The sequence below is a fragment of the Nicotiana tomentosiformis genome, chromosome 7 (assembly GCF_000390325.3).
Source record: "Nicotiana tomentosiformis chromosome 7, ASM39032v3, whole genome shotgun sequence".
NCBI lineage: Eukaryota > Viridiplantae > Streptophyta > Magnoliopsida > Solanales > Solanaceae > Nicotiana > Nicotiana tomentosiformis.
Genome location: NC_090818.1, coordinates 89,382,212 through 89,392,895, shown reverse-complemented (window position 1 = coordinate 89,392,895; position 10,684 = coordinate 89,382,212).

Sequence of the window (10,684 nt, the reverse complement as noted above, 5' to 3'; positions counted from 1 at the left end):
GAGAAACACCACATAAATGCAGGATGTTGGGCTGGTCGTTCATCGTAACATTTTTGGGGTTGTTGACACTACTACGGTGGTCGTTTGTGTATGAAGAGATTGAGGTATGTTGGGCTATTTTGTAGTATTGTGTGGTGTACATAAGGTTGGAAAATAATGTATATATGTTGTTATTGTTGTTTTTGGTGTTGTTGGTGTTATCTTGAATTTGGAAGAAGTAAGGATTATGGGGGAGATGCTGTCCGTTTTAATACAAAATAAGTATGTCGTTCGTTGTGTGATAGTTATACGTTTCATAACTTAATGATAGTATTATTATCGTTGTTGTAGATTAAGGTGAGAAGAGGCGAGTTCAACTTGGTGATTGGAAAGAGTGTGATAAGGTATGTTAAGGCTAAGCCTTCCTTCATTTTGGCATGATCTCGTAGCTACATGTGTTAGTCATGAGACATAAAGAGAAGTTCATATTCATGAATTTATTCACATTATTCTAGTCTCATAAGTTACAATATTATTCCTAATCGAGACTCTATATTCAATTTAGTATTGTCTTCTTCCAGTCAAGAGAGCAGCAAGCCTATATATACAGTATTACAGTATTTTCATTACCATCGAGCTATAATCGATGGGCAGGCTCCTATTGGGCAACCTCTGATCAGATGAAAAGTTATATACCGAGCCTACTGTGGCCGAGGGCCTATGAGCGAGCCCAGCATGGTCGAGATACATAGCCTAGTATGGCCGAGCGCCTATGAGCAAGCCTACTACGGCAGAGCAGTTATATATACCGAGCCTTATAAGGCCGGACAATTATTTTACTTACTATATTGAAGGAGTTGAGTCAGTATAAATAGGTAAGTATATGTCCAGATCATCTTTGACTCCCAATTACTTTTAGTTATTATATTATCAGTTCAGTTTCAACTTTCAGTTATGTTATTGCCTTATATATTCGGTACATTATTTTGTACTGACGTCCCTTTTCTGGGGACGCTGCATTTCATGCGTGCAGGTTCAGATAGACAGACGGGTAGACCTCCTCAGTAGGTGTTTCCAAAGTTTAGCCTGATCGGTAAGCTCCACGTCCTTCAGAGTTATCGGTCTAGGTTTTCGTGTACATCTTCTGTATGTATCTATATATGTTATGGGTAGGTCGGGGCCCTATTCCGATCACAATATATCCATCAGTAGAGGCTTGTAGACATATCCTGTCAGTTAGTGCACTATGTTGGGCTTGTAGGCCTGGTATGTATATTTTGGTGGTTTGTCAGTTGTAGTAGTTATGACGGCCTTGTCGGCCCAACTTTATATTGATGTTTAGTCAGCGCTAGTTTCCATTCAGTTTTATATTTTGCTTCGCAAATTGTCTTGCAAGGTGGCCCCTTGGCCAAATTATGACATTATATGTTCAGAGTCCCTTAGTCGCAATTTGGTACACTAGGTTAGTTGAGGCTCCGGGTGCCAGTCTCGCTCCCAGGTCGGGGCATGACAAACTTGGTATCAGAGTAGTTCTGTCCTAGGGAGTCTACAAGCCGTGTCTAGTAGGATCTTGTTTATAGATGTGTTGTGCACCACATTATATAAGCAGGGAGCTACAGGGCATTTAGGAGTTGGTTACCCTTCTTTCAAATCTAAATCGTGTTGTAGAACTGAGTTATAAGAAATTTGAGTTAAACTTACGTGTTGGTGTTTTCATACACAGATGACGGTGACTAAGAAGACTACGGCTAGCCAGAGGGGAGATACAACAACAGGTGAGGGGAGCAGCAGGGTACCCCCAGTAGATGGGTCCCAGTCTAAGGCCCAAGGCGAGACCCCTACTCAGCCATTACCGGCTCCTCCACCACCTAAGGAGATTCCTAGGGATACCGCACATCCAGTTCCCCCTCCACTTTCACCAGATCAGGACTTGAGGAGTGCGGTGCATTTGTTGACATAATTGGTAGCTACCGAGCAACAAGGTAGGGCATCAGCTAGTGGAGGATCTTCTGAGGGGTCTGGGAGTTCAAGGGTCCGAGAGTTTATTGCTTTGAGTCCCCCAGAGTTTACGGGGTCAGATCAGAGGGAGGACCCGCAGGATTTCATAGATCAGCTTCACAGGATCTTTCGGGTTATGCATGCCACAGAGAAAGAAGCAGTTGAGCTAGCATCTTTTCGACTCCGAGATATAGCCATCCTTTGGTACGAGGGATGGGAGAGGTCCAGGGGACGTGATGCACCTCCAGCTATTTGGGAGAATTTTTCAGATGCTTTTCTTGACCAGTACTTACCGCGGGAGATCCGACATGCTCGGGTCGATCATTTTCTAGCCCTTAAGCAGGACAATATGAGTGTTTGAGAGTATAGTCTTCGTTTTGACTCATTAGCCAGATATGCACCATCCATAGTTGCTACTATGCGTGACAGGATCCACAGGTTTATAGCAGGGTTAGCCCTAGAGTTGACCGAGGCATGTGCCACCGCTGTGTTGCATGATAATATGGATATCTCCTGGATTCAGGTATTCGCTCAGAATATAGAAAAGGGGTAGGCGTCGACAACAGGGTACAGAGAGGACTAAGCAAGGGCAGCGTAATAGGATGAGATTTCCTAGGTCTCAGGAGCAGTCTCAGGGTAGTTATAGGCCCCAGTACTTCGGACGGCCACCTAGGCCTCCGCCACCTTAGTTACAGGGTTACAGGTATGACCGCTATACTCAGTCAGGACCAGGTGAGAGCTCACTGGCGTCGGTTTTGCAACGACAACGAGGTTCAAGGCAGACATGGTCATTTCCACCGCGGTGTGACATCTATGGTAGAGGACACTTGGGCCAATGCCGAGCAGGTTCTGATGCTTGTTATACATGTGGGAGTCCGGGGCATATGATGCGAGATTGCCCAAATAGAGATTCTGGGGGTATGGCACAACCAGCAAGTTCAGCGACATGATCATCTATGTATGTGCATCCTTCTGGGCGCGAGTCTCAATCTTCGGCTGGTAGAGGTCAAGGCAGAGGTAAAGGTTCCAGTTCAGGTGTTAATCAGAACCGTATTTATGCTTTAGCGGGTCGACAGGACCAGGAGTCTTCACCAGACATTGTGATAGGTATATTGACCATTTGCTCTCACGATGCTTATGCCTTGATAGACCCAGGATCTACTTTATCATATATTACCCCATTTATCGCGGGGAAATTTGGTATAGTGCCTGAAATACTAAGTGATCCTTTTGCGGTATCTACACCGGTCGGAGAATCGATTATTGCTAGACGGGTTTACCGAGGTTGTACGGTGACAGTTTGTAGTCGTCAGACCTCAACCGACCTAGTTGAGCTAGAAATGATGGATTTTGATGCTATCATGGGCATGGACTGGTTGTCAGCTTGCTATGCCACAGTTGATTGCCGAGCAAAGGCAGCCAGATTTCATTTTACAGGTGAGGCAGTCCTTGAATGAGTAGGTAATACAGCGGCACCCAGAGGTAGGTTTATTTCCTATCTGAAGGTGAGGAAAATGATTGCAAAAGGGTGCATTTATCATATTGTGCGAGTTAGAGATGTAGATGCTGAGATATCTACACTTCAGTCTATTCCCGTAGTAAATGAGTATGCAGATATGTTTCCAGATGAGCTTTCAGGTATTCCTCCAGAGCGAGAGATTGATTTTAGCATCGATTTGCTTCTAGGAACTCAACCAATATCCATCCCTCCGTATAGAATGGCACCTGCCGAATTAAAAGAGTTGAAGGAGCAGTTAAAAGATTTGCTGGAGAAAGGTTTCATCAGGCCCAGTACCTCACCTTGGGGTGCATCGGTACTCTTTGTGCGGAAGAAAGACGGCTCGTTGAGGATGTGTATCGACTATAGGCAGCTAAACAAGGTAACTATTAAGAATAAGTATCCACTTCCAAAGATTGATGACTTGTTTGATCAGTTGCAGGGGGCTAGATTCTTTTCAAAGATAGATTTGAGATCGGGATACCACCAGGTCAGAGTTCGGGAGAAAGATATTCCAAAGACAGCCTTCAGGACCCGATATGGCCACTTTGAGTTCCTTGTCATGTCCTTTGGGTTGATGAATGCACCCGCTGTATTTATGGACTTTATGAATAGCCTATTCCGGCCATTTTTAGATCTGTTCGTGATAGTATTTATTGATGATATTCTGGTCTATTCAAGTTCAGAGGATGAGCATGTGGACCACTTGCGAGCGGTACTCCAAACCCTCCGTGATCGTAAGTTGTATGCTAAGTTTTCTAAATGTGAGTTCTGGTTGAAGTCTGTAGCATTCTTGGGGCATATTGTATCCGATGAAGGTATAAAGGTAGACACTCAAAAGATCGAGGCCGTGAAATCTTGGCCTAGACCTACCACTCCGACAGAGGTTCATAGCTTTCTAGGCTTAGCAGGATACTACCGGAGGTTTGTAGAGGGTTTTTCTTCCCTTTCGGCACCATTGACGAAGTTGACGCAGAAATCAACTAAGTTTCAGTGGAAGGAGGCTTGCGAACGGAGTTTCCAAGAGCTTAAGAACAGGTTGACCTCAGTGCCAGTTCTAAAACTTCTAGAGGGTCCAGAGGGTTATGTTGTGTATTGTGATGCCTCAGGTGTCGGGTTAGGATGTGTCCTTATGCAACATGGGAAGGTAATTGCGTATGCTTCAAGGCAGTTAAGGAAGCACGAGAAGAATTATCCAAGCCACGATCTCGAGTTAGTTGTGGTTGTCCATGCACCTAAGATATGGCGGCATTATTTATATGGTGTTCATGTTGATGTATTTACAGATCATAAAAGTCTGCAATATATATTCAAGCAAAAAGAGTTGAATTTGCGACAGAAGCGATGGCTTGAGTTATTGAAAGATTATGATGTTAACATTCTCTACCATCCAGGGAAAGCTAATATTGTAGCAGACGCCTTAAGCCGCCGATCTATGGGTAGCTTAGCACATGTAAAGGCCGAGAAAAGACAATTAACTAGAGAGATTCATCAATTGGCTTGTTTGGGGGTTCGGTTAGTAGATTCTGATGATGGTGGAGTAGTACTCCAAAACACTGCAAAATCATCTCTCATAGCTGAAGTCAAGGAAAGGCAGTACGAGGACCTAGAGTTGGTCGAGTTGAGAGAGCGAGTTCCGCAACAGAAGAATTCATTGTTAAAGCTCAAGGGAGATGGGGTTCTCAGATACATGGTTCATTTGTGTGTTTCAGATGTAGCAGGGCTACGAGACAGGATTATGTCAGAGGCACATTATTTGTGGTACTCCATTCATCCTGGGTCGACGAAGATGTATCATGACATTAAGGATGTGTACTGGTGGAACGATATGAAGAAGAACATTGCTGAGTTTGTCGCCCAGTGTCCTAGTTGCCAGCAGGTGATCTTAGACCGACAAATTCGCAAGCTACGAAATAAGGAGGTAACCTCCGTGAAGGTTTTATGGAGAAGCAATAATGTGGAAGAGATGATATGGGAAACAGAGGAAGAAATGAAGTATAAATACCCCCACCTATTTCAAACTGAAGATATGGCTCGAGATGGGATGCTACAGTACAACTCTATTCAGGCTAGCAGGTTATCAGGTAAGCTCTTATTTTCTGACTTTCAGTATTTATGATTTACGACTCTTTGAGGCAAAGTGTTGTTATTTATAGACATTGGCCATGTGTGGCATGCATAGTATATTTTCTGGCTGCATGCAAGTTGGTTATAGTCTAGTGTACGGAGGAAACTCTGGCAAAAGTTTTCCAAAGTCTCTAAAAGTAAACATTCGAGGACGAATGTTCCCAAGGGGGGAATGATGTTACACCCTATATTATTTTGTACGTAAAACTGCGTCGTGAGCAAACTAATGTAGGACCCAAAAATGAGATCATATTTGAAAATATATAAAGCAAGTTAATCATGTTACCTCGGAAGTTACAAATATTGAATATCATGAACAACAAGTACAAAGAGGGTTGGAAGGTTTAGAAGCTAAAGGAATTGAAGAAAATAATGTTTCGTCGAAAGCCGACAAATTGGGAATGTTATAGCATGTACTTTTGGGATGAGACCAGAGTGTTTTACATGATAAGGAAGTTATGTTATGAGTTATGTTATTCGTATGATAGTCGTGTGTTATGTTTTGAAGTCAAGAGAGTGGTGGAACAAAAGTCGATGAAAGTCATCACAAGTTATGTTCATAAGTTTTACTGAAACTTTGGGTCAAATATAACTGCGATTTTATCCCAATATACTTAGAGTTATGGGGTGTTCCACCCATCAAATTAAATATCTATGAGTCTACTTTCCAATGCATTAAACCGTTTGTCAATACGATATCTGAGTAGAGAGATATGGACATTTTTGCTAGACTGCGCAGACTGTCACCTACTTGCTTAAACGAGAATCCAAAATTGGGCCAGTTCAGGTCGTCCAAAACTGGGCCAGTTCGGGTCGCTCAAAGAGGCCTTTTTAAAGTCCTATCCCCTTCATATATTAGGATGATAATAGGGCAAAATAACCAGACTTAATCTCTGTAAAAATCCTCCCAAAAATTTCCCACAAACCCCAATTGATTTTCTCTCCCTTTCAAGTTCTAATTAGAGGTAAAGCCTAGAGTTTGAAGAACCAAGATAGGAGCTGAGTTATCCCACAAATAAGGTAAGTTTACTTCTTTCTTTCATCCATTCTTTACAGTTGTAGATGCATGGTAAGTTGTTTTATATTTTTAAGAACTCACGGGACGGTGATCGGAAGCCGTGAGTTTGAGTTATTCACTTGTAGCGGACTGTTTTATGGATTGTTTTGTGGACTGTTTGGTGTTGTTGTTGGGCTGCGTGATTTACTACTGTTTTGTGGAGTTTTGGAGGAGGAAGGGTGTGGAGAAACACCACATAAATGCAGGATGTTGGGCTGGTCGTTCATCGTAACATTTTTGGGGTTGTTGACACTACTACGGTGGTCGTTTGTGTATGAAGAGATTGGGGTATGTTGGGCTATTTTGTAGTATTGTGTGGTGTACATAAGGTTGGAAAATAATGTATATATGTTGTTATTGTTGTTTTTGGTGTTGTTGGTGTTATCTTGAATTTGGAAGAAGTAAGGATTATGGGGGAGATGCTGTCCGTTTTAATACAAAATAAGCATGTCGTTCGTTGTGTGATAGTTATACGTTTCATAACTTAATGATAGTATTATTATCGTTGTTGTAGATTAAGGTGAGAAGAGGCGAGTTCAACTTGGTGATTGGAAAGAGTGTGATAAGGTATGTTAAGGCTAAGCCTTCCTTCATTTTGGCATAATCTCGTAGCTACATGTGTTAGTCATGAGACATAAAGAGAAGTTCATATTCATGAATTTATTCACATTATTCTAGTCTCATAAGTTACAATATTATTCCTTATCGAGACTCTATATTTAATTTAGTATTGTCTTCTTCCAGTCAAGAGAGCAGCAAGCCTATATATACAGTATTACAGTATTTTCATTACCATCAAGCTATAATCGATGGGCAGGCTCCTATTGGGAAACTTCTGATCAGATGGAAAGTTATATACCGAGCCAACTGTGGCCGAGCGCCTATGAGCGAGCCCAGCATGGTCGAGATACATAACCTAGTATGGCCGAGCGCCTATGAGCGAGCCTACTACGGCAGAGCAGTTATATATACCGAGCCTTATAAGGCTGGACAATTATTTTACTTACTATATTGAAGGAGTTGAGTCAGTATCAACAGGTAAGTATATGTCCAGATCATCTTTGACTCCCAATCACTTTCAGTTATTATATTATATGTTCAGTTTCAACTTTTAGTTATGTTATTGCCTTATGTACTCGTTACATTATTTTGTACTGACGTCCCTTTTCTGGGGACGTTGCATTTCATGCGTGCAGGTTCAGATAGACAGACGGGTAGACCTCATCAGTAGGTGTTTCCAGAGTTCAGCCTGATCGGTAAGCTCCACGTCCTTCGGAGTTATCGGTCTAGGTTTTCGTGTACATCTTCTGTATATGTGTATATATGTTATGGGTAGGTTAGGGCCCTGTTCTGATCACAATATATCCATCAGTAGAGGCTTGTAGACATATCCTGTCAGTTAGTGCACTATGTTGGGATTGTAGGCCTGGTATGTATATTTTGGTGGTTTGTCAGTTGTAGTAGTTATGATGGCCTTGTCGGCACAACTTTATATTGATGTTTAGTCAGCGCTAGTTTCCATTCAGTTTTATATTTTGCTTCGCAAATTGTCTTGCAAGGTGGCCCCATGGCCAAATTATGACATTATATGTTCAGAGTCCCTTAGTCGCAATTTGGTACACCAGGTTAGTTGAGGCACCGGGTGCCAGTCTCGCTCCCAGGTCGGGGCGTGACATAGGCACCATCACGACCTTGAGGTTGGGATTTTGGATCGTGACAAGTTAGTATCAGAGCACTAGGTTACTTAGGTCTCACGAGTTATTAGCAAGCTTAGTAGTATCTGGAGGATCGGTACAAAGACGTCTGTACTTATCTTCTAAAGGCTATGGAGTTTTAGGGGAAAAATTTCACTTCTTTCTTTATTTATCGTGCGATTTTATTCTATCATTGATGTTTGAATCATTCCATTCTTATTCTCTCGCAGATGGTGAGAACCCGCACAATATCTTCAGTCGGACATGAGCTGGAGCCCCCTATTGTAGCTACTACCAGGGGTAGAGGCCGAGGTCGAGCCAGAGGCCAAGGTAGGGGTAGGGCTCAGCCTAGAGCTCGAGCAGCAGCACCCACAATGGAGCCTCTGATTGAGCATGAGAAGCAGATCATAGCTCCGGTCGTACCAGTAGGACCAGCTCAGGTCCTGAAGGGATTTACAGCCACTCTCTAGTGCTTCAGGATGCTCTAGTTCGTTTAGTGGGCCTTATGGAGAGTGTGGTGCAAACCGGTGCATTTCTGGTGGCACCAGCCGTTTCTCAGGCTGGGGGAGGAGCAGAGACTCCTGCTACTCACACTCTGGAGCAGATGGCTCCAATATATCAGACTCCAGTAGTACAGTCGGTTGGGGTAGTTCAACCGGTTGTTACTGCACAGACCAGGGAGAGGCCCGCAATGTCTACTGAGGGATTGATAAAATTAGACAAGTTCACAAAGCTCTTCCCTATTCATTTCAGTGGAGCACCTTCTGAGGACCCACATGATTACTTTAACCGTTGCCATGAGGTGTTGCACAATATGGATATTGTTGAGACCAATGGGGTCGAATTTGCAGTGTTCCAGATGACCGGTTCTACAAAGAGATGGTGGAGAGATTATGTGTTGACCAGACCATCTGGTTCACCTTCACTTATCCAGGATCAGTTTTCACAGCAATTTCTGAAGAAGTTTATCCCTTTCACTCTGAGAGAGGAGTATCGCATGCAGTTTAAGCATCTTTAGTATGGTAGCATGACTGTTACTCAGTATGAGACCCGATTTTTGGACCTAGCTTGTCACACACTTATTTTACTCCCTACTAAGAGGGAAATAGGAGATTCATTGATGGACTAACTTTCAGTATTAGGCTACAGATGCCAAGGATACCGGGGATATATTTCTTTTCAGAGGGCCGTAGAGATTGCTAAACGGATCGAGATGGTTTGTGGTCAGGAGAAGGGGGGCGGTATCTGATAAGAGGCCTCATCATTTCGGTGGTTTCAGTGGTGCCTCATCTTGAGGCAGGGGTACTTTTGGTAGAGGCCATCCTACCAGGCAGTTTCAGTCGCTTTAGGCATACCACGGTGCTTCGGGTAGTCGTGGTCCTTATGTATCTCATCCTGAGCAGCTAGCCTATAGTGCACCACCAGCTCCTATGAGTGCACCTCCAATCCAGAGTTATTAGGGTGGTTATCCAGGTCGACAAACCTAGTTTCAGGGTCGGTAGTCACAGCAGCCGAGGGCTTATTATACTTGTGGAGATCCGAGGCACCTTTCTAGATTTTGCCCCAGGTCACAGAGCAGCATGCCACATCAGAGTTTTCGTTCAATGGTTCCGGTACTGGTTGCTTCACCGCCTACTCAGCCAGCTAGAGACGGGGGTCAGACCACCAGAGGTGGAGGTCAGGCTATTAGAGGTGGAGGTCAGGCCATTAGAAGTGGAGGCCAGCCAGCTAGAGGCCCTCTAGGTCATTGCCTTTTAGTGCACACATATAGGAGGTTACATGCTTGTTTGGATCTGTGGTCCCATTATATTTGGAAATATCGGGCATTCGGAATTTCTTCGAAATTGACTTTGGTGCCGCACTTGGGGGTAAAGGTTTCTGAATAAATTTTTTGGGATCCGGCCCTTTTAATATTGGAGGCGCTCTCGGGATTTGATCGACCCTCGAATTGTAAGTTTCCACCTTCTTATCATTTGCCTCCCAGGAAATCTCTCTGGGCCCGAACTCATCTGGTTCTACGATAATTTGTTCATAACTTTGAGTATCTTCTCTAATCCGCTCGGGTTCGGTCCTGTTCTGGGCATGATTTTGAGTCTGTAGTTGTGCTATTGCCACTTGCTGAGCTTGTAGAATTTCAAAAATCAATCATAAGCTAACTCCATCACCTTTCCCTTCGGGTGCTTCTCGAGCCGATGGTCGGGGTGCCCCACGAATGCTATTTTCAAGATCAGTTGACAGGTTGATGTTGATGGCAATTTGTGAGTTAGCGTCAACCGGGTCAGCAATTGGAACACCGTTGGGATCAACAGGGGGTACGACATTGCTTGGTAC